Below are 22899 nucleotides of genomic sequence, written 5' to 3' on the forward strand. Positions count from 1 at the left end.
CAGGTAGATTCTTTACCGTTTGAGCCACCAGGGAAGATTAGCACATTTGTAAATTGAATGATTATATTAATGATTTGACCACCAGAATATCTTATCTATTGTGTGTTTGACCACCCACATTAGAGTTGGACATGACTGAGCAACTTTCACTTTCACCCACATTAGCAAAGGTACATTATAATAGAATCAAGTTATTAAAACTTTTAATTGTATCAGTTCAGTTCAGTTGCTCAGTCTTTCTTGGCAACCCCATGGACTGCAGCACACCCCACTTCCCTGTCCATCACCATCTATCTCCCAGAGCTTGCTTCAAACTCATGTCCATTGAGTCAGTGATGCCATCCAACCATCTCATCCTCTGTCGATCCCTTCTCCTCCTGCCTTCAATCTTGCCCAGTATCAGGGTCTTTTGCAGTAAGTCTGTTCTTCGCATCAGGTGGCCAAAGTATTGGAGTTTCAGCTTCAGCATCAGTCCTTCCAATGAACATTCAGGATTGATTTCCTTTAGGACTGACTGGGTTGATCTCCTTGCAGTCCAGGGGACTCTCAAGAGTCTTCTCCAGCACCACAGTTCAAAAGCATCAGTTCTTCAGCACTCACGTTTCTTTATAGCCTAACTCTCACATCCATACATGACTACTGGGAAAAACCATAGCCCTGACTAGATGGACCTTTGTTGGCAAAGTAATGTCTCTGCTTTTTAATAGGCTGTCTAGGTTGGTCATAGCTTTACTTCCAAGGAGCAAGTGTCTTTTAATTTCAAGGCTGCAGTCACCATCTGCAGTAATTTTGGAACCCAAGAAAATAAAGTCTGTCACTGTTTCCATTGTTTCCCCATCTATTTGCCATGAAGTGATGGGACCGGATGCCATGATCTCAGTTTTTGAATGTCGAGCTTTAAGCCAACTTTTTCACTCTCCTCTTTCACTTTCATCAAAAGGTTCTTTAGTTCCTCTTTACTTTCTGCCATAAGGGTGGTGTCATCTGCATATCTGAGGTTACTGATATTTCTCCCGGCAATCTTGATTCCAGCTTGTGCTTCATCCAGCCCAGCATTTCACATGATGTACTCTGCATTTAAATCAAATAAGCAGGGTGAAAATATACAGCCTTGACATACTCCTTTCTCAATTTGGAACCGTGTTCTCAATGTTGTTCCATGTCTGGTTCTAACTGTTGCTTCTTGACCTGCATACAGGTTTCTCAGGAGGCGAGTAAGGTGGTCTGGTATTCCCATCTCTTGAACAGTTTTCCACAGTTTATGGTGATCCACACAGTCAAAGGCTTTGGCATAGTCAATAAAGCAAAAGTAGATCTTTTTCTGGAACTCTCTTGTTTTTTCAATGATCCAGTGGATGTTGGCAATTATATCTCTGGTGTATCTGCCTTTTCTAAATCCATCTTGAACATCTGAAAGTTCACAGTTCACATACTGTTGAAGCCTGGATTGGAGAATTTTGAGCATTACTTTGCTAACGTGTGAGATGAGTGCAATTGTGTGGTAGTGTGAACATTCTTTGGCATTGCCCTTCTTTGGGATTGGGATGAAAACTGACCTTTTGCAGTCCTGTGGCCACTGCTGAGTTTTCCAAATGTGCTGGCATATTGAGTGCAGCATTTTCACAGCATCCTCTTTTAGGATTTGAAATAGCTCAGCTGGAATTTCATTACCTCTACTAGCTTTGTTTGTGGTGATATTTCCTAAGGCCCACTTGACTTCACATTCCAGCCAGGATGTCTGGCTCTAGGTGAGTGATCACATCATCGTTAATTGTATACTAATAGGCATTATTTAAAAACTAAACCATGGACACAACAAACCTAGGAAAAATGTATAGCAAATTTGAAAACAGATTAATATATTGTTATATAAAAAAACTATTAAGTTGAGAGAAAATCCTCTCCAAAAGCTTTAACAGGCAAAAGCCGTGAAAGAGATATCACAGAGGACGTGATATGATAACAAAAAAATTTCAACTTCTCCAGAAATCAATATGCTATCTTTTGCTGAGCAAACTAGTTGAAATTAAAGAAAAATTTGCAATATCCGTGGCTAAGAAGTATGTGATAAAACAAGGTACTATATTTCCGGTGAGAATACAAAGTTGGTATAGTCCTTTTGGAAAGCATTTTGACAATATGTGTCAAGGATCTAAAAGATCTTCATGCTTTTTGATAATTTCACTTTGAGGATCTACACTTGGGCAATAATCCTACATGAAGAAAAATATAATATGCTGAATGATATTTGTCAAAATATTGTTTGTATAGTTGCAAACCACCTGAATATTCAACAGAAGAGAAATTATGGTATATTTATTTGATGAAATATGATATAGCAAATATGACTTGATGACTCCCATAAACACAGCATGGAGGAAAAAATATAAGCATGTTGTAGAATACAAACTGTATGATATTAATTATGTAGAGTCTGAAACATGCAAATGTTACTACATATTAGTTGGGGATACATATATTTGTGGTGAAAGTATAGAGAACGGTAAGAACTGAATAGTCACAGAATTTAAGAAAGTAGTTATGCTACAGAGGGAATGATCACACAGAAGTATGAGTTCTATTGTAAAGATTTATTTATTTTTTACCTTTTAAATAGCTTTATTGGAATATAATTCATATATCATAGAATTCCACTTTTAATTTTTATTTTATTTATTTATTTATGGCTGCAACGTGAGACTTGCAGTATCTTAGCTCCCTGACCAGGGATTGCACCAGTGGCCCCTGCAGTGAAGTCCAGAGTCCTAACCACTGGACCGCCAGGGAAGTCCCTCCACTTTTAATTTCCCTTTCTTTAAACACTTTGTGTGTATTTACATTTGAGAAAAGTCCTGGGGAGTGTATATATGGCACTGTGTGGCGAGGGAGCTTCCTTTTTCCAGGGCTGCAGATAGAAGCCATTCTAAAAGTAAAATACTTTTGTACGTTATTCCAACAGCTTACACTTATCAAGTTTAATCAAGTACAAGTGAATAATAAAAAGCAGTGAAGTTGTTTTACACAGAGACAAATTGGTTTTTAAGCAATAAAGGTTATATTAACATGGTTAATACTTAATTAAAATGCTATGTAACATTTGTAAACATATATAAACATTTCTGACTACTTATTGTGTGTCATATTCCCTGCTGGCTCAGACAGTAAAGAATCTACCTGCAATGCAGGAGACCTGGGTTTGATTCCTGGGTTGGGAAGAACCCCTGGAGAAGGAAATGGCAACCACTCCAGTATTCTTGCCTGAAAAATCCCATGGACAGAGAAACCTGGCAGTCTAGAGTCCATGGGGTCACAAAGAGTCAGACACGACTGAGCAACTTAGCACTTGTTCATCCACATACTGTCCTAAGCAATTTAGTACTGTGCTACCTCATTTGATTTTTACAAGAACCACATCAGACAGGTCCCATTATTATTCCCATTTTCTGGATGAGGAAACTGAGGCAATGGTCCAAATTTGTATAGCTAATAAGTGACGGAACTATGATTGGAAGTGATTTGCTGCTGTTGCTGCTAAGTCACTTCAGTCGTGTCTGACTCTGTGTGACCCCATAAACGGAAGTCCACCAGGCTCCCCTGTCCCTGGGATTCTCCAGGCAAGAACAGTGGAGTGGGTTGCCGTTTCCTTCTCCAATGTAGGCCAGCTCAAAATTGTGCTGTCAACCATTATGCTAAGCTGCTTTTCTCTAAAGTAGTACAGGGAATTAAACTGTGGCTTTAAAATATGAAATTGCATTTTTTTCTGAGTCAGTTATATACCCTGTACATGGAAGTTAGTGTGAAAATTAAATGCAGATTGAGCTTTCAAATTCCAGACCACCTCTCACTATCTTGAAGCTTAACCTGGTTTTTACTTATGTTTTACAACCGCCCCTGCCCCCCCACAGTTTTGATGACTTAGCTTATCTCTGTTGTGATTCTTTTCATTACTTCTAGATCTAATAAGGGTTTGCCTGGTGGTTAAGCTGGTAAAGAATCTGCCTGCAATGCAGGAGACTTGGGTTCAGTCCCTGGGTTGGGAAGATCCCCTGGAGAAAGGAATGGATACCCACTCCAGTATTCTGGCCTAAAGAATTCCATGGACCATTCCATAGGGTTGCAAAGAGCAACTTTCAGTATAAAACACTGACATTGTTTTGGGGAAGTATGTTTTAATTTGGGGCCGTTTCATTAGAATGAAAAAGGAATTTCATAAGGAACAGAGTTTTTGTATAACAGATGCAAGCTCTTCCCTGTTTCGAAGCTCAGCCTTGCTTTTTCTCTAGAAGAAGAGAGAAATGACTTTGCTGTTCATTTTCACTTCTTCTAGATTTATGAATGTATATTTTAATAATTCTTGACCATATTGTTAGGTATGAAATAACAAATTAAAAGAAACATAGGTTTTATAACAGGAAGATATACTTTTTTTATTATTTAGGCTTTCAAAGTATTTAGTGTTTCTGAACAGCTAAATGGTATTCAGAAGTCAGTATGAAAGATGCAGAAGGGCATTTTGTGAAAAATGAGTCCCCTTGCTTTTTTATTCTGCCTTTGACAGAAGTGACTGCTGTTACCATGTTATTACTGTGCTGTGGGAGGGGTTTTATCTTCATAAAAGCGCCTTGTCCTTTTCAGCTTCTTAGACTACTTTTATTTATTTATTTTTTATTGATGTATAGTTGATTTGCATAGACTTATTTTTTTATTTACAAATATCTATTGGGCAATGATGACATATTAGGTCCTGTGATTTTTTTTCATTAATTTTAATTGGACTATTGTTGCTTTGCAATTACAATGTTGTTAGTTTCTACTGTACATCAAAATGAATCAGCCATACAATACATATATCCCCTACACAGACTTACTTTTAAACGACTACCCCTACTTGTTTTGTTTCAGCATTTTAATAGTAACAGTCCACTGCTTTATGTTGTGCTTTCCTCTCAATAACAGGCCATCAGATATTGTATTGTCGTTCTATGGTTTATTTCTTAAGCTCTGTGAGGATACATGCATTTCATTCTATTTATTCCTTAAGTCTTTTTGTATGAAACATTTCATGATAAATTTAAAATGTTATGTAACTATCAAAAAGTTACATATAAAGCAAATATGATAACATGGAGAACATTTGTGCTATAGCATTAAACTAAAATTCAGAATGACTACAACTATGTAAAAAGCACCAAAAAAACTGTCAGAGGAAGACCTCTCCAAATTAACACACTTCCCTTTGAATGGTGGTAGTATTATTTCCTTATTTTTAAAAAGTATTTTATTTGCTTTCCTTTATGATTGGCATTATACTATAACTTAAAAATAGTAAAACTATTTTTGAAAACAACCACAATATATTTATTAGGTATTAAACCATTTGTACTACTCAGTTCAGTCACTCAGTCATGTCCGATTCTTTGCAACCCCATGAATCGCAGAACACCAGGCCTCCTTGTTCATCACCAACTCCCGGAGTTCACTCAAACTCATGTCCATCGAGTCGGTGATGCCATCCAGCCATCTCATTCTCGGTCGTCCCCGTCTCCTCCCACCCCCAATCCCTCCCAGCATCAGAGTCTTTTCCAGTGAGTCAGCTCGTCGCATGAGGTGGCCAAAGTATTAGTTTCAGCTTCAGCATCAGTCCTTCCAATGAACACCCAAGAACGATCTCCTTTAGAATGGACTGGTTGGATCTCCTTGCAGTTCAAATGACCCTCAAGTCTTCTCCAGCACCACAGTTCAAAAGCATCAATTCTTCAGCGCTCAGCTTTCTTCACAGTCCAACTCTCACATCCATACATGACCACTGGAAAAACCATAGCCTTGACTAGATAGACCTTTGTTGGCAAAGTAATATCTCTGCTTTTTAATATGCTATCCAGGTTGGTCATAACCAAGGAGGAAGCATCTTTTAATTTCATGGCTGCAAGCAGCATCTGCAGTGATTTTGGAGCCCAAAAAAATAAAGTCTGACACTGTTTCCACTGTTTCCCCATCTATTTCCCATGAAGTGATGGGACCAGATGTCATGATCTTAGTTTTCTGAATGTTGAGCTTTAAGCCAACGTTTTCACTCTCCTCTTTCACTTTCATCAAGAGGCTTTTTAGTTCCTCTTCACTTTCTGGCATAAGGGTGGTGTCATCTGCATATCTGAGGTTATTGATATTTCTCCCAGCAATCTTGATTCCAGCTTGTGCTTCTTCCAGCCCAGCGTTCCTCATGATGCACTCTGCATATAAGTTAAATAAGCATAAAGGACAGAAATGGTATGGACCTAACAGAAGCAGAAGATATTAAGAAGAGGTGGCAAGAATACACAGAAGAACCGTACAAAAAAGATCTTCACGGCCAAGATAATCACGATGGTGTGATCACTCACCTAGAGCCAGACATTTTGGAATGTGAAGTCAAGTGGGCCTTAGAAAGCATCACTATGAACAAAGCTAGTAGAGGTAAGGAATTCAGTTGAGCTATTTCAAATCCTGAAAGATGATGCTGTGAAAGTGCTGCACTCAATATGCCAGCAAATTTGGAAAACTCAGCAGTGGCCACAAGGTTAGACAAGGTCAGTTTTCATTTCAATCCCAAAGAAAGGCAATGCCAAAGAATGCTCAAACTACCACACAATTGCACTCATCTCACACACTAGTAAAATCATGCTCAAAATTCTCCAAGCCAGTATTCAGCAATACGTCAACCGTGAAATTCCAGATGTTCAAGCTGGTTTTAGAAAAGGCAGAGGAACCAGAGATCAAATTGCCAACATCCGCTGGATCATGGAAAAAGCAAGAGAGTTCCAGAAAAACATCTATTTCTGCTTTATTGACTATGCCAAAGCCTTTGACTGTGTGGATCACAATAAACTGTGGAACATTCTGAAAGAGATGGGAATACCAGACCATCTGACCTGCCTCTTGAGAAACCTATATGCAGGTCAGAAAGCAACAGTCAGAACTAGACATGGAACAACAGACTGGTTCCAAATAGGAAAAGGAGTACGTCAAGGTTGTATATTGTCATCCTGCTTATTTAACTTATTTGTACTATTACTACCTTTGTTTTTTTAAAGGTTTTTTTTTAAATGTAGAACATTTTAAAAATCTTTATTGAATTTGTTATAATATTTCTTTTGTTTTCTGCAAGATCAAACCAGTCAATCCTAAAGGAAATCAGTCCTGAATGTTCATTGAAAGGACTGATGCTGAAGCTGAAACTCCAATACTTTGGCCACCTGATGGGAATAATTGACTCACTGGAAAAGACCCTGATGCTGGGAAAGAGTGAAGGCAGGAGGAGAAGGGGACAACAGAGGGTGAGATGGTTGGATGGCATCATCGACTCAATGGACATGAGTTTGAGCAAACTCTGGGAGTTGGTGATGGATAGGGAAGCCTGGCATGCTACAGTCCATGGGGTCGCACAGAGTCAGACATGACTGAACACCTGAACTGAACTGAACTTCTGTTTTATGTTTTGGTTTTTTAGCCATGAGGCATGTGGGATCTCAGCTCCCTAACCACGAAACTGGGAACTCCTGCATTGGAAGGCGAAGTACTAACTCCCGGACCACTAGGGAAGTCCCATCATATTTGATTTGCAAGTTAATGTTCTGCTTACCTTGGAATTCAGCATCCTGCGTGAGCTGTAGCAGAATGGGGAGGACAAAGATGGATTTCACTAGTACCCAAGCTGATTGACAGAGGAGTGTGAAAGCTGGGTGAACAAGGGTTGCTGCTACAGAATCTTGTAGTTTATAAGATGATCGAAGTTTGCTTCCAGTGAGACTTGAGGTAGCAGCAAATTTCCTTAGACCCAAAATGTGAAACATGAAAAAGTCAAGACTAATATTAAAATTGAGGCTCTGAGCTCAAGTTTAGATATTAGAATATTTTCATAATTCCCAGTGACTCTTAGACTTCTAGAATGGTCCACGTCTTTGAGAGTATCTGCTTTAACTTCTGAATGTTTTAACTGAGGAAATGAAATGCCAGCCAAGTAAGCAAAAGAATCAAGTATTTCCACTTCTTTAATTGCATTAGTTCCTGTGTCAAATCCAAACCAAACAGTGTCCTAAAATTTTCACAGGAAAATAGACTAAAAATTCCTTGACTTGCTCTTTGCTAGTCATAGAAAACCCTTGACAACCTGGCTCCAAATTCTCTACCTTATCCTACACGAATCCTCCAGAAATGTGTGGAATTTCTGCTACACTCTGCTTCCCAACCTCCCTACCTGTGCTGACACCTCTGTTTCCCTCACCAATAAGGCCCTGGTCCTTCTCTCTGCCTACTTAAGACAATTCATCTTTCAAGCCACAACTAAAACACTTGGTGAGTTGGTTACTGTCCAGATGCCACATAGCGAGTGGCTTGATTTGCTTGATGGATGTGGAAATAAAGTAGAATGCAAAATAACTTGTGTTACAGCGTTAGAGGTGGGAAGAATGATGAACCCATAGGGAATAATAATAATAATATAATGTTAATGATAAATACTAACATTTATTGCATGCTTACTATGTGCTACGCCCTGTGTTAACCATTTTTATATACACTGTCATACTAATTCCAACTCATTGTAAAAGACCCTGATGCTGGGAAAGACTGAGGGCAGGAGGAGAAGGGGATGACAGAGGATGAGATGCTGGAGGGCATCATTGACTCAGTGGGCATGAGCTTGAGCAAACTTCGGGAGATAATGAAGGACAGGGAAGCCTGGTGTGCTGCAGACTACAAGGTCACAAAGAATCGGACATGAATGAGCGACTGAAGAACATCACACAATAATATTCTCAAAGACAGTGAAATACTCTATCAGTTTTGTGTTATATGTAATAGAGAACCCTACAAGGGTTTAAAGAAGTCCATTTTTTTTTTCTTCTTTCATTTAATAAGGATTCCTCCAGTCCAGTTTTTGTGTGACTCAACGACATCACCAAGAATCCTATCTTCTTTCTTCACTCTTCTCAGCATATGTCTTTCATTTTCACAGTCATAATAGCACTGACACTTCTCCAGACATTGCGTTTGCCTCCTGGAAAGAAAGGACATGAATATCTCTTTTCAAGAACCTCCAGCAGCATCTTTTTGGTCAGAACTATGCCTTGTGGTCCCCTCTAGTTGCAAAGGAGACTATGAGATCACTAAATAAAAATGTGTTAATAAAGAGGAAAGAATGAATATTTTGGAAGACAAACCAAAATATTATCCTCATTTTACAATTCAGACAGACGAGGCATAAGAATGCTTAGAAATACTGTTGGAAGTAGGTCTGTCAGCAGAGCCCAAGTTATTAAGCATTTACATTACATGGCACTATTATTTAATGGCTTTGGCACTGCTCTCAGTTAAGATGGGGTGGAAATGACTGGAACAGACTTTGTGCCACCTTTTCCTTCTTTGGCACTTTCTCTTTCTCTTATGCTGTTGTCTTTCCCCCTCAGATCTCAGGGAGGAGGCTACAGTTTTTAGTTAGGGCTGGAGGGAGGAAACACAGTGTAGTTCATCATCTTCTTTCCCACTTGAAATCCTCAATATTGTTTTTGAAAACAAGAGGATGATTTGATGAATCTGGTAAATGATTAAGTGTGAAGCTTGACACAGAGTCCAACAAAATCTTAAGGTTTTGATCACAAGATGTTTGGGTCATAGAAGATACATATGAATGAAAAAGGGGAATTGCTAAATTTCTTAAGTTTCAGATGTTGGCAAAACTTCCAGATAAGACTTATGGACATGTGGAGAGGGGAGGAGAGGGTGAGCTGTATGGAAAGAGTAACACGGAAACTTACATTACCATATGTAAAATAGATAGCCAACGGAGATTTGCTGTATGGCTCAGGAAACTCAAACAGGGGCTCTGTATCAACCTAGAGGGATGGGATGGGGAGAGAGATGGGAGGGAGTTTCTAAAGGGAGGGGATGTATGTATGCCTATGGCTGACTCATGTTGAGGTTTGACAGAAAACAGCAAAATCCTGTAAAGGAATTATCCTTCAATAATAAATAAATAAATAAAACTTCCAGATAGATATTGATCATCATGAGTGAGTCAGTCATAAGAAGCAGAAGATATTGTGAATATTTGACCATACTTCAATTTTTAAAATGCATTAAAAAAAGAAAGCAGAGAAGAAGAAAAGTAAGGTGAATATATGAAAAAGCAATGATATTACCCCACTGAAATAATAAAATAAATTTGTTTTGCTTATTTCTAAACTTGTTTGTAACAAGGCTTTATATGCCTGAGGATGAACAAAGAGGGTAATATTTCAATCTTGAAGATAATGAAACAATGACTTTTTTTTAAAAAAAGGAGCATCATTAATTTATATCTGTTCTGCACTTGGGGAATAGACAGCATCTTATGAAACTTTGTGAACAATTCTATGGACTGGGGCAGGGGATGGAAGAAATAGAAAAATAAGAAATTCAATCAGAGAGTTCTCATGATGTATGATATTTATAAAATAAACTTCAGACCTCCCAACAGTGGGGAGAGTGTTTCTTTTCGTCTCATGAATATATTCTTTATTCTGAGTGTGGCAAAAGTCAATGCTGTGAGTATTTACTTTCCTGTCTTCATCAGACAGTAGGATATATTGACAAACATAGTATTAGAATCATCTTAAGGGGTGAAATTTTCCAAGCTCTGCATAGGATCCTCTTTGGATGTGTCACATTTTTTTCCCTATTACTTAAAGTGTGGTCCATGGGCCAGCAGTAACACCATCACCTTAAATTTTGTTAGGAATGCAGACTCTCAGAGTCGACCTAGACCTTCTGAATTATAACCTGCATTTTAAACAGGATCCCCACATGATTTGTGAATTAAAATTTGGTAAGCACTGATGGAGCCAATTAAGAAAGCACATGGAATGCAACAGAAAAGCTTCTTGGTTTTTAGTAATTGTTAGAAGGCAGTGATTACTGGTCTTCATGGGATCTTGGACTGCAGGAAACTATGAGATCTCCCTTCACAACAAATGTACCTGAGAACTTGAACATGGTACTTTGCCTAAAAGATTTTAGAGAAATCCACAGTCTCAGGGCTAAAAGCCAGGATCTTATTTTCCTTTTCTAACCTGGGGAAAACACTTTCCAACCACTGCCTTGTGAGCGGGCTGATTAACAATGGCATGAACACAAGCTGAATGTGTGTGTGACTTCTGTGTGAACAAACAAAACTAAAAAGGACTTTTTCTAGAAACTTAGTCGCCAGCCATGACTGTGTTTGCAGGTATTGGTGATTAATGTTTCTTCCTGGTGAGGAAATAAAAAAATTTAAACATAAAAAACATTTAATTTTTGTCTTGACTGAAATGAAATCTGATGCCAGACCAGAGTTTGAAAGCAGCCTTGAGAAGAAAGGATCCTGCTTGAATCCCAAGCCCTTGGTTGGTGATTTTAATATGATAAGAGAGAGAAGTTAAGAGAATATTTACATTCCGTGACCACAGAAGTAGAGTTAAAAAAAACAAAACAAAACAAAACTGGGAAGGAGCAGGAAAGGTCTTAAATTTAAATCTATACAGGACCTGTCTCTTGTCAATATTTACTGAGAAGGAACAAAAGGCTTAAACAACTTAAAATCCACACTCATTTTTCTAGCCAATGGGACTATGCTTCCTCTCAGTCTTTAAAATTAGGCATCCATGGCGCTGGTAACAGTAACACTGTGTTTTATTCTTCTTTATCGTCATATGCACTGGAAAAATTCCACCCCAGTTTTTTTTTTCATCTGATTTGCATCAGTGATATCTATTTCTGAGGATTATTCATGGATTACCCATCAATATTCAGAACAACGTTTCTACGGATCTTAATCTTTGCTATATTTGGCTTAGTGTTTTGTTTTCTAAAAAAAAATTTCCATTTCCTTTCTGCCACTCAGCATAAGACTAACCCCAGTTTACTGTTTGGTTGGCCAATGTATTTGCAATTTCACTTAGATCAAAAGGGGCCATCCACATGAAAGTCTCAGCAAGCTGAAGCTATACAGAGAGAAGGGCTTAACTCAAAATAGAAATTGTCTTGCGTTGGTTTTTTTTTTTTTTTAATTAAGCTTTAAGCAGCCCAAAAAGGGTGTTTTGAATGTTTCATTGTGGAAATTCTTAGAAAGTATTTTTCTTTAATGTTTTCTGGGAGTTTTTTGAAAACTGGTCATTCACGGCAAAGCTTACTTGAGTGAAGTTGTTGGTGATTTTGTTGTTTCTTTTTTCATTTTGCTCCCCATTCCTACTTTTCCCATCAAATTCTGCAGTTGTCGTTCTTGCTATCTGTGGTCTCGTCCTTCTGTCATTTTCTCCCATGATCGTTCAGTGAGAGGGGAAGCCAAACCATAAACAGGAGGAGAAAGTTGGCTAACAGCCACAGTTTGTTTAAAACAGTCTCCATGTAATACAGCTCTTGGCTTCTGCTTAGAAAGTGACCTTCTCTCATAAACAACCAGCAAGGCAGTGACTCCAGTGGCTTAGCCACAAGTAAAGGCACACAGGGTCTTCCCCGATGGCTTAGCGGGTAAAGAATCTGCCTGCAATGCAGGAGACAGAGGAGACGCAGGTTCCATCCCTGGGTTGGGAAGATCCCCTGGAGAAGGAGACGACAACTCACCCCAGTATTCTTGCCTGTGAAATCCCATGGACAGAGGAGCCTGGTGGGCTACAGCCCATGGGGTCACAGAGAGTCGGACAAGACTTAGCGAGTGAACAACAACATCAAAATCACACAGGGGGCTTGGGTGCTGCTACCTACAAATGGCTTTGGAACCAAACGACAGTGATCGGAGAACAGAGAGTTGTAGACTGCCCAGCTGTGTTTCCTGCTGGCAGGGAGGAATGCAGAGAGGATTAAAAGTAACCATGGTAAGTGGGTAGACCACAGGCAACATGGTAAAGCAGGTTGGGGTACCTGGAGCAGAAAACTTGCTGCTGGGATTCAGAAATTTCTCTGAATGACTGAGCCATCTCTTGTCTTTTTTTTTTTTTTTTTTTCTGTTTTCTGGTCACACTGTGCAGCATGCAGGATCTTAGTTCCCCACCTAGGGACTGAACCTGTGCCCCCTGCAGTGGAAGCATGGTGTCTTAACCACTGACTGTCAGGGAAGTCCCTCAGACGTGTCTCACTTGCAGGACAGAGCCAAGTGTGTAGCAGGCTCTCCATATCTACATATTTTTCTATGATGCTTCTTAACGATTTTTGTTACTATTAAGGAAAACTGTTAATTTGCATTTAATTATTGTGAGCCCACCTGCCAACACAGGAGATGTGGGTTTGATCGCTGGGTTGGGAAGTTTCCCTGGAGAAAGGAAATTGCAACCCACTTTAATATTCTTGTCTGGGAAATTCCATGGATAAAGGAACCTGGCGGGATACAGTCCGTGGACTCACAAAGAGGCCAACATGACTGAGCGACAAAACAACAACATTGTGTGTGTGGTCACCGTTTCAAACTCTCTTATGGACCCAATTGTGTATCAGTGGATAGCTTCTGGATTTCTGCTCATAACCCTGTCCTTTCCCCTTCTTCCCAACAATTATCTTGTTTTTGTCTTCTATTTTATTGCACTGATTTGAGCTACCAGGGCAGTGCTAAATAATTGCAATTCATGTAACATAGTTGTTCTCTCCTTTTTAACAGAAATGTTTTGGTCAATTATCATAAGTTATATACTATAGTGGGTTGAATTGTATCCTCCATGGTAAAGAATACACCTGCAATGCAGGAGACAGGGGTTTGATTCCTGGGTCAGGAAGATCCCCTGGAGAAGAAATGGCAACCTACTCCAGTATTCTTGCCTGGGAAATTCCATGGATAAAGGAACCTGGTGGGATATAGTCCATGGGGTTGCAAAGAGTCAGACACAACTTAGCAACTAAACAACAACAAAAAGATATGTTCAAGTCCTAAGCTTTGTTTCCTGTGAATATTGACCTTACTTCTTGCTGTGATCAGATGAAGATGAGCCCTAAATCCAGTGACGGTTGTCCTCTTAGGAAGAGATTTGGAGATAATACATGTTCTCACCGGGGGAAGACAATCATGAGACAGCAGAGGCAGAGACTGGGGTGATGATGCTACAGGCCAAGGAATGTATGGATTGTCAGCCCCCAGCAGAAGCTGAGATGAACCAAGGAAGGATCCTTTCCCAGAGCCTTCAGAATCAGATCAAGCCATTCAGTTCATGGTAATCTTCTGTTTTAAAACAGATATTTAAGAATAGTTCTCTTTGATTATGATATTTTAGAATATTAACAATGAGTACTCTTCTTATCTATTGAATACTTGCTAAATATGTATTTTAGTTTTTAAGTGTCTTTATATTTTTTATGTACATAGATTATCTTATATAAATTCACAAATATGGAAATATGATGACATTATAACCTGGATTTTATGTTTTTAAATTTTTTCAGCCTCTTCGTTTTTGTTTTTTTTTTTTAATTTTTGGCCACACTCCATGGTAGATGGGACCTTAGTTCCCCGACCAGGGATGGAACCCATGCCCCCTGAAGTGGAAGGTAGAGTCTTAACCATTGGACTGCCAGGAAAGTACTGTGCTTTTAATATTGTAGTCTTTTTCTTGCTTGGCAGCATCCTCCTCTTCTCCACCTCCTACTCCTATCCCCCATCCACTGTACATTACCCTCACCCATATACACAGGTAACTGTTCAGTAATTTTTTCTCCATGCTCAACCTAAGCTTTGTTGAGCATATATATAACATCAACATATATTCACAAATGTATAGATATTTGCATACATATATATGTACATAAATATATAATCTCACAGGCAATTTTCTCATTATTTGTTTTTCAAAAATGAAATATTACCCATGTGATGTCAGATATATGTGTCCTGGGTTATTCCACCAAACACTGATTTAAGTGTTGTTGTGTATGTGTAGATGAGATTACAACCCATGACCAGTGAGTGACTCAGTTATGCAGGCAGGTTTTATCTAACCAGCTGAAAGCCTGGAAGAGCAGAGCTGGAACCACCAGCTTTAACCCTTCCGACTGCCCTCCTGGGCATCCCTGTGGATTTTGGACTAGACCAGCTAGTTCCTATAGGTGTGAAAGCGAATCCCGCAATAAATCCCTGAATATATGTCCCTACTGGTTCTGTTTCTCTACATGAGTTCTGACTGATACAACACACTCTTCTCACTTTGCATTCAAATTCAACAATATTTCTTGGAAATCACTCCAAGCCCACTGACAGAGCTATAGTTCATTCTGTTTAATGCCTGCATGCTGTACTACGTATGGCATGAATGTACCATTAAGGTTTGACTATTTCCACCTTTTTTGCCATTACAAAAAATGCCACATTAAACGTCTTATACTGGTGACTTTTTTCCTTCTAGATAGAATCCCAGAAAGGGGAGTGCTAAGTTACATGATTACGTAGGTATCTTCTGTAACATGTATACACATATATACATAATACTAATTGATGTTAATACCTTACTTTCCAAAACAAGTGGAACAACTCCAGTGCTATTCTTTACGTGAAAACGCTCTAACAATAGGTGCTACTGTCCTATTTATTTCTGATGACTATAAAGTGATATAGAATAATCACTTTAATTTTCATTCCCTGATGTGTAAATTGAGTATGTTTTATATAGTTTTGAGCATTTGGATTTGCTCATCTTCCTTTAAATTTTATGTACCTTGTCTATTTTACTTTTGGGCTGTTTGCCCTTTTTTACAAAGAAAGATATCTTATAATATCTTATAAGACATTACTCTGTTCTCTGTATAGCAAAAATTTTAACATATTGTTTATTGACTTTGTTTATGGTATATTAGCCAACATTTTTATTTATATGCAATTAAAATATGCCTATTGTCTCCCTTATACATACATACGTATATATTTGGCTGTATTGGGTCTTAGCTTTGGCACACAGGATCTTCAACCTTCCTTGCAGCATGTGGGATCTTTAGCTGAGGCAAGTGAACTCTCAGTTGGGATGTGGGATCTAGTTCCCTGACCAGGGGCTGAACCCTGGCCCCCTGCATTGGGAGCGTGGAGTCTCAGCCACTGGGCTACCAGGGAAGTCCCTCCATTACAGATTTTATCCTCCATTACAGCTCCCAGGTTTCAAATCTTGGTGAAGAAGGTTGCCGTTGTCCCTAGAAGAGATGGTGTTTGTAGGCTGTCTTAGAAGATTTGTATTGCTTTATTGTTATATTTAAGCCTTTTAGTATTTTTGTGTATATTATGTTTACCTGAAAAATCTAAGCCGCTTTGGTAAATCTTAATCATATTATAAACAAATGGAGATTGGATTCTCCTTTTCAAATTCATAACCAATTTAAAACATTTCCTGACTTACTATAACAGTCAGAAATCCCCCACAATCTGAACAGCTTTACAGAAGTATAACTGACATCCATTAAACTGCATATGTTTATAGCGGGCGCCTTAATCAGCTTTGAAAAATGTACACATCCATGACTCCACCACCACCAATGGGAAAGTGAACATACCCCTCTCAGAAGCTTCCTTCGTAACCCCTCCCCCTCCTGCCTACACGCAGGCAGTCAGATCTGCTTCCTATCACCACAGTGAGCTTGACTTGTCTAGAATTTTATATAAACGGAATCATGAAGCGTGTACTTTTTTTTTTCTCAGTCTGCTCTTCACTCAGCATTTTAAGATTAATTTACATGATGGACTGTATCAACGGGCTTCCCTGGTGGCTCAGATGATAAAGAACCTGCTTGCAAAGGGGAGAACTGAGTTCAATCCCTGGGTCAGGAAGATTCCCTGGAGAAAGGAATGGCTACCCACTGCAGTATTCTTGCCTGGAGGATCCCATGGACAGAGGAGCCTGGTGGGCTACAGTCATGGGGTCGCAAAGAGTTGGACAGGACTGAGCGACTAACACTTTCACACTTTCATGCATCAATAGCTTTTCTTAGTTAATTTTTCTTTTTCAAATTTATTCATTTTTTGATGTGGACCATTTTTTAAAAGTCTTTATTGAATTTATTACAATATTGCTTCTTCTTTTTTTTTTTTTAATGTTTTGATTTTTGGCCAGGAGACATGTGGGACCTTAGCTCCCCAATCAGGGATTGAACTCCCACCCAGCTGTGCTGGAAGGCAGTCTTCGCCATTGGACCACCAGGGAAGTCCCAAGTTTACCTCTTTTCATTGCTGGATGGCACTCCATCATGCAGATATACCACAGTATACTTAGCATTCACATGTTTCTGGACATCGCCTTCAGCATCGGTTCTCATGTGTGGAGAGTTGGCTTCTCCACATAGTTTACAGTCGTCTTTATTACCTGTGTGAGTTCTTCACATACAATAAGCAGTGCGATCCCACAGGCTTTCCACCCTTAGTACATTTACAGGCTGCTTCGCCTCTACGAACGCTGTAATATTTAATGTGGCACAGTTTCTGCCTGGAGGTTTTTGCACGTTCACTGTATTTACAGGGTATCTCTCCAATGAGATTTTTCCCTTGCCTTTGAATACATTCTCATCTTCCTTATACGCATAGGGTTTATCTCCAGGAAGACCTCTCAAGCACCTACTAAGGCTTGACTTTGGAATAAAAGCTTTCTCATAGCTGCCACCTTCATGAAGTTTCTCTCGTGGGTGCCCTGACGAGTAACGAGGTTTCCCTTCTGTCTGCAGATTTTTCACATTCATTACATGCTCGGAGTTCCTTTCCAGTGTGAACGTTTTGATCTGTAATGAGGCACTGCTTCTAGGGAAAGACACTTCCAATTGATTTACACTCAGGGCAGTCTTTCCAGCGCGGACTGTCTCACACTCTGTGAGATGAGATTTGCTATGGACGTGGGGACTGCCCACTCTCTTTATACCCACGGGGTCTCTCCACATGCCCTCTTTGATTCTGAAGAAGAAATGACATTTGAACACACGTTTTCCCACGCATTTACAAGGTTTCTCCTTAGAAAGATGAGCGTGAGCTTTTTCTATGACAGCTGAAGGCTTTTCCACCTTCATCACTTTTATATGATTTCCTCCTTATGTGGATTCTGAAATGTAGTGAGGAATGAGGAATGAGGTTCAACAGAACGCTTGGAACAGTGAGACAGAGGCACTTGACTCTCCCCAGCGCACGCCTGAATGCACACTGTCCAGTATGCATTTCCTCCTGCTCTCTGAGGTATTTCTTCTGGCTGAAGGTTCTTCCACACTCATTATACGCGTGAGTGTCCCTCCAGGATAAATTTCCAACAGTCCTGACATTGGAATGTTTCTCTTTGGTACTCATTCTCAGGTATCTGTTGACATTGTATTTCTGAGAAGAGTCTTCCCACAGTGCAGTTTCTACACGTGGACTCAGCAGTTGTGACTCCCGGGCTCTAGACCCCAGGCTCAATAGTTGTGGCATATGGGCATGCGGGCTGTTCCTGGATCAAGGCCTGAAACCCTCAATGAGATCACTCCATGTAGGAGGAACCATATCAAGATCATCATATTCATAATCATTCTTGCTCACACAGGCCCCCTCATACTGAAATCTAAGTTATGGTCCAAAGTCTTCAAACTGAGCCATATTCATCAAATGTTTTCTTGAAGGAACAATGTTGGATGGGAAGTACTTTTCCATTTGTCATTTCTGCTTGAAAAATATTAAATAATTGTTATGTTTGCTGCCAAATGATCGCTCTTCCTCTTCTAGCATTCCTTTCCCTCTGATCAGTTTGTTTTCTTCTGAAATGAGGAGCTTTCCTTCTTTACTCATGGACTTTGTTTTTAACCTTTGTAGAGGCCTCTGTTTTTTTAACGCAGCTCTGTGATGCATTAAAAAAAATGTCTTTTACAAACAGCATACACAGCATTTTAGTTGTTTTCCTTTTTAAATTTACTGAATTTTATTTTTGGCATGCTGGGTCTTCGTTGCTGTGAGGGCTTTTCTCTAGTTGTGGAAGAGGGGGCTACTGTCTAGTTGCGATGCCCAGGCATCACGGTGGCTTCTCTTGTTTCAGATCGCTGGCTCTAGGGCGCTCAGGATTAAGAAGTTGAGGCATGTGGGCTTAGTAGTTTCAGCTCCCAGGCTCTAGGACACTGACTCAGTAGTTGTGCCACAGGGTCAGGTGGGATCATCCTGGATCAGGGATCAGACCCTTGTCTCCTGCATCAGCAGGCAGATTCTTCACCACTGAGCCACCAGGGAAACCCTCTGATTAACAGTTGTTTATACTGGCCTATCTTATCTGCTATACTATTGGCAGCAGATGCCACTCTTCACCTCCCACTCTTTCTTCGGAAGATTCCTACTACATTTCCTACCCCTTCCCTGAAGCTGTTATTGACAAATGACCAGCCGCTTCCTCTCCACCTTTCTGGTTATCTGTTTGCATCTTTCTTTACCTCTCAGCATCATTAGCTGCATCTGATGACTGTACCCTTTTTCAAGTACTCTCTTCCCTTGGCTTCTCAGACTCCGCCCTCATCTGTTCTCCTGTCTTACTGGCCTTCATGATCTCTTTGCTTGGGTGTCCCACATTGCAGGCAGATGCTTTTACTGTCTGAGCCACCAGGGAAGTCCCATAGTTTAGCATTTTTGCCTGTTTCATCGTTGTTAATACTTTCATCCGTTTAAATTCTAGTGTGATATTTTACATGTAAATTCCCCTTAAGCTTCAAAACCACGTAGCAAGATATATGTCACGACAGGGTAATTGCCCCCTGAAGGTCCAAAGGTTCAAGATCTGTTCAAGAGCTAGTTGTCATTCATATTAGGGGTGGGGGGACTAGGGCTGATGTCTCGCTGCTAAGCTTGAGCTCATTCTCTGCCCCGGGCTGTTATGCGAAGGCAATTTTATGGGATGGTACGATGTGGAAACCTGAGGTTAAAAGAAGAGTGAGTGAAGCCCTGGGTTAACCAGGGTTGAATAAGATCATGTTTGTGAAAATCACTTCCTCTGAGCACGGTAAAGAGGAGAGGAGAGGGCCGGCGTGGCGCTCTAGGGTTCTGCCGGGCTGAGCCCAGACTTCCTGGCCCGGCTCCAAGGCGCAGGGGCGCGAGTCCCGGCCGCGCTGCGCTCGGCAGCGCGCGTGGCGTGGGGTCGGCCCGTCGGGTGCCCGGGCGCGGCTCCCGGGACGCGGGTCCTCGGGGGCCTGCAGGGAAGCCTGGGCACCCCACGAGCAACCCCTCCTCCCGACCTGGGGTACCCACCTGGCCAGCCAGGGGTCCCGGCAAGCAGTCCCGGCCCTGAATGCGGAGAGTCGGCTTTTCTGATTGGCTTAGAGCACAAACGCAGGAGAGAGCTGCCTGAGACGCGCTCTTTGATTGGATTTGAAACGAACAGCAGAACACGAAATAAAGAGGCCTTCCGTCATTGGGCCGTCGTGTGAATCTCCTTTTGGCTTCTCCGCCGACTGAATTAGCGTCTCAGGATCTCGGTCATGAGTCTTAAATCTGGGCCTGTCAATTCGCTCCGGCGTTACTCGTCTCTAGGCGAGGCACGGAGTTTACAGAGTTCAACCAATCACATAAGGCCGAGATCAGGTTGCCAGGCAGGTTATGCTAATGAGGCCCCGCCTTTTATGCTGCTCCCACTCTGCGGCGGGAAGAACCACCTGGAGGTGGCGGGGGGGGTTTGATTTCCATCACCCCTAGGGAGAGAGGACCGGGGACCCGCTGATCTCCCAGCTCCCCTCACCCAACGTCGTGTAAGTACCTAAAGGATTAGGGGAACCGGATAAGCCAGCGTCCAGAGTACCCCATCGACTGGGAGGGTGTTTCGTCTTTGCTTAGTCCCACCCAAAATGGCGCCAAGCTCTTTCCGCGTCTCAGAGCCCGGTCGGGGCCAACCGACCGCGGACCCGGGTGGGGGGGGACTTGATGGTGGTGGTGGGGGGGAGAAATCCCGGCGGCACCGCCCGATGGTACAGTCCAGCCGGGGCTGGGACGAGGCACCTCACTCGGGGTGGGGGGTCAAACCATCTGCACCTTCCGAGGGGAAAGGGGCGAGAGCCGCTCTCGGAGCCCTGCTGGCGCTGCGATCGGCCATGGCTCCGGCGCCTCTTCGCCCTGCCTTCCCCGCGCGCGGCCTCCCCCCTGCGACCCCCGAGCGGCTCGCACGCTCCGCCGGCCGCGCGCGCCTCTCCTCCCCTGCCCGCGTTGGTTGGGCCGGGACGGCAGTTGGGCGCCCTGCGCGCTCCTGCGGCGGCGGTTGGCCGGGCGCTCGGGGTGCGGCGGGCCGTCTCGGCCGCGGGCGCGGGGGTGGCGGGCTCCGTGGGCCGGGCACCCTGCTTTGTCTCGGGAGGCCGCGCCGCCGTCCTGCCGTGGCTCGCTGGTGTCCCCGGGACCCGGCGAGGTCCCGCGCGGCCGGCGTGGGGGCGGCCGGCGTGGGTCGGTCGTGGTGGACGGTGTCCGCGGCGGGCAGGGCGCCGGCCGAGGTCCACGTGCGCTCGGGGTCGAGCCCGAGGCCTCTGGGGAGCCGGTTGGTGATGCCAGCCGACGGCCTGCTTTCCTTAAGCACTTTTGAGCCTGCGGCCGCGTATCAGGCCCTCCACCAAACAGAGCGAACGCGCTCTGCAATCGCGGGCGTGCGTGCCTGCCTCGCCTCGCCTGGCGGAGTGGTGGGTTTCGGTCCATCAGTGTCTGCCTGCGTCTAAGCATGAGCCGGTTCTGGGTCTGAACCCGAGGGTTCGGCGCCTGAGCCGTCCCAGCCGCCCCGTCCCTGTGCCGTCTGCGCCTGTTCAAATCTGGCCTGGCTCGTCGTCCCCAAACGGTCTTGAAACTCAAAAGCAACCTTCGTTAAAAACAGAATTGCTCGTGACGGTTTGCGGCCTCTGGGTCAGACCCGCTCCTTTGTTTCTTTTTCCACCTTTTGCTGGAAGCTCTTTGAGGGCAGGAAGATACGCGGCGTGCCCGGGGTACCCTCCCACACACTCCTCCCACGGCACTGCAGCAGCTTCCACGTTGAGGAGCCGTGCTTCCATGATGCTCTAGAATTGAAAAAGCAAAATTAAGAAAAAAGCTGGGTTGGGGCAAAGCCATCCTTAAAGCAACGTTGATTCAATCTGTTTACAAAGTAACTTCTGTGTTTTTAAATGAAGTGAAATTGACATAAAGTGAACAGTTTCGTACTAGATGCACATTTAAAAATTTTGAACCAAGACTTTTTGTTTCACTTTGTAACTCATATTCCTTGAGCCTTGGCTCTTTTCTTTGTTTTGCAAGTGCGCTAAACTGCTGTCTGTTTTTCTGAATAAGCCATTTTTTTCTAATGTTTTGCAGTCTGCCCCACCTCGCGATAATGTGTCCATCGAGTATGTATTGTAGATAAGGCGAAGCTCAGGTCTTCAAGGGCCCTCAGTACTTTTCCCGGTGGCTCAGACAGTAAAGCGTCTGCCTACAATGCGGGAGACCCGGTTTCAATCCCTGGGTGGGGAAGATACTCTGGAGAAGGAAATAGCAACCCATTCCAGTATTCTTGCCTGGAAAATCCCATGGATGGAGGAGCCTGGCAGGCTACAGTCCATGGGGTTGCAAAGAGTCGGACACGACTGAGCGACTTCACGTTCACTTTCACGCTGGTATAAGGGATAGTGTATCAAATCCAGTGTAATCCTAAATTGGTACTGCCTCAATCTCCACGTGTCTGAATTTTTTTTCTTGTTTTACCAGTAAGCCATGATCATTGTAGAAAACAGAGAAATAGTATATAAAAAGTAAAAATTAACCTGAAGTTCAATTACCGGAGATAGTTTCTACTAGTATTTTGGTTACTTCAAATCTTTTGTGTGTGCATAGAAAATGTTTTTACAAACTTGTCATCATGATATGTGGTTTTCATATCTAGCTTTTTTTGGGGGGGTTTCCTTATTATTTTTTTCTTTAAAAAATGTAGATAGTTACCTAATGACTTCACTGATGATTTGCCA

The 22899-nt window shown here is 42.1% G+C and overlaps 1 protein-coding gene and 1 long non-coding RNA gene across 5 annotated transcripts in view; one reads left to right on the forward strand and one right to left on the reverse strand.

The window, feature by feature from the left end:
* Window positions 1–4612: 4612 nt before the first annotated feature.
* Window positions 4613–20711, reverse strand: LOC148773864 (uncharacterized). Its single transcript, XR_016036438.1, has 3 exons — window positions 20183–20711; window positions 7619–9034; window positions 4613–6230 (listed from the first exon to the last, which is right to left on the reverse strand). It is a non-coding gene; the product is annotated as an uncharacterized LOC148773864 (long non-coding RNA).
* Window positions 20542–22899, forward strand: part of PRDM10 (PR/SET domain 10) — a 97970-nt gene continuing 95612 nt past the window's right edge. For all 4 annotated transcript variants that reach the window (XR_008684420.2, XR_008684421.2, XM_055415865.2 and 1 more), the window contains exon 1: window positions 20542–20679. The gene's annotated coding sequence lies outside the window, so the exon portion shown is untranslated. The remainder of the gene's footprint in view (window positions 20680–22899) is intronic.

The sequence above is a fragment of the Moschus berezovskii genome, chromosome 25, assembly GCF_049115385.1.
Source record: "Moschus berezovskii isolate FMDL1 chromosome 25, NW_MosBer_1.0, whole genome shotgun sequence".
Classification (NCBI taxonomy): Eukaryota; Metazoa; Chordata; class Mammalia; order Artiodactyla; family Moschidae; genus Moschus; species Moschus berezovskii.